Genomic DNA, 2,225 nt, shown 5'->3' with positions numbered 1-2,225 from the left:
ACCTAGGCCGAGCTTGGAGAACCTCACAGAAGTCAGTGAATTGTAGGAGCTACAGAGGTTGAGGACATAAAAAAAAAAAACAAAAAACAAAAAACAGGGCCCACCAAATCACATAAGTATGGCTCATAGACACTCACAGAGACTGAAATGACTATCACAGAGTCTGCATTGGTCTATGCTAGGTACTTTGCATATATGTTATAGTTGTATAGCTTGTTGTATTTGGGGGACCCTTACAGTGGGAGTGAGGATCGTCTTTGACTCTTTCACCTACTTATGAGACCCTTTTCTTTCTATTGGATTGCCTTTTCCAGCCTTGATATGAGGGTTTGTGCTTAGTCTTATCGTATCTTGTTATGCCATGTTCAATTGATATCCTTTGGAAACCTGCTCTTTTCTGAAGGGAAACAGAGGAGGAGTGGATCTGGTGGGGAGAGAAGCAGTGGTAGTAGGGAAACTTGGTAGTGTGGATGGAGGGGAAAATGCAGTTGAGATGTCATGTATGAGAAAAAAATAAATAGAAAAAAAAAAACAGAAAGGAAAAAGCCTAGCTATGATGATTATTTAACACTAGTTTATGTTGAGGGCATCTGGGTCTCTAATTTGGTAGAAATACTTTGACACTTGCTGTCTCTCTTAATAGGGTCTTATTTTCAAGTTTTGAAAAGTAACCAAGAATAATGGCAAAAACCTGTAATGCTTGGGTGTCTATGTTACTCCAGTGGCCAATTCTCCAAAAGAGGTAACCATTTCCTGGTACTGAGGTTTGTATATTCTAGGAAGTTTTTGTCTCCTGATAATGAATAACTTGAAATAAGTTACATATAAGTATTCTTTAAATAAAATGAGGTATGAATAGATAAGGCAATATAATGAAAATCTTGCTTTTCCAAATTTTATATTAAACATCTTTTTATAAGCATTGTCTATAACCTTTTTAAAGAAGAAATTGTTATATCCATTTATTTCTCTGGATGGATTCAAGGTATATAACCCAACTAGACCTTTGATTTCCCTTTTAATTTCACTACCTTTTTGTGATTTTATGTGTAAGTGTAACTTTACTTGCAAGATGTAATTGTCATCTCAGAGGCTTACTGCTGAATAAATTCATCCTTTCTATCTCTTTCTGAACTCTGGCAGGTTCAACTCAGCTGTTCTGACACCCCCTCTTCAAGCTGACTGATTCAAACTGGCTTCTTTTAGCTTTTGTCTGAATTGCTCTGCTTGGCCTCAAACTAACTCTGGTAATCCATTCTAATTGTCTGGATCTTTCTTATTCTCTGGCTCATTGTATCTTCACCAGTAACCTTTCTCTGTAAAACTATTTCAGTGAAGCTGACTCCCCTCTCTCTCTCTCTGCTCTACTCTTTCAAGCCCTCCTTTTAGGTCTGTTCTCATGAGAGTTAGGTGTATTCTATATCTGATTAATTTTATCAGATCTTTCTCTGACTTATCTCTTTGTCTGCCCCTCAATCAGATGTCACTTTCAAACATGGCTGCTTCTTTCTACAAACTAATTTTACGTTTATTGTTTGGGATCAAAGGTGTGTATTCCAGACGGGGATTGAAGTTATGCCACCCCAGCCTGATCAGAAAGTCTTTGGATGTGATCACTTGCCAGAGCAGCTGTGTTGCTGGATTAAATAAATGAGAATGGCCTCCATAAACTCAAATATTTGAATGCCTGGTCCTCACTTGGTAGGACTGTTTGGGAAGGATTAGGTGATGTGACCTTGAAGGTGTTACTGCCCATATCCTTTCATTTTAGATGTTTCTCTCTATCTTTTGCCTGTGGGTCAGGAAGTAAATTCTCAGTACTGTTCCAGTACCACCTGCCATGCTAAATGTTTTTCTTTATAAATTGCCTTGGTCATGGTGTGCCTTCAAAGCAATAGAAAGCTAACTAGGACACTCTTTGAAGAACTTCATCAGGTAATTAGACAAGCATTTGTTAAGTTGTTTCAGTTATTTAGAAATAAATAATTTTTTTTTAAATAAATAAATTCTGGGATATTTTAATTCTCTTATTAAAAGATTTAGAGACAGCAAGTGGAGATGTGAATACCTGGTATGATAAAGTGACTAAAGAAAAGGCAGAAACACATGTAAAGTATGTTTAGTTATTAAGCTGTACTGACCTGAAATAACAAGTTCTCGTTTAATCGCATGTGTATCAAGCCAGACAAATATTAACACCTTCAAGCATCTAAGTTAGTGGTCAC

Source organism: Arvicanthis niloticus, chromosome 15 (assembly GCF_011762505.2).
Source record: "Arvicanthis niloticus isolate mArvNil1 chromosome 15, mArvNil1.pat.X, whole genome shotgun sequence".
NCBI lineage: Eukaryota > Metazoa > Chordata > Mammalia > Rodentia > Muridae > Arvicanthis > Arvicanthis niloticus.
The sequence above is the reverse complement of the archived record's forward strand: the minus strand, read 5'-3'. Positions refer to the sequence as shown.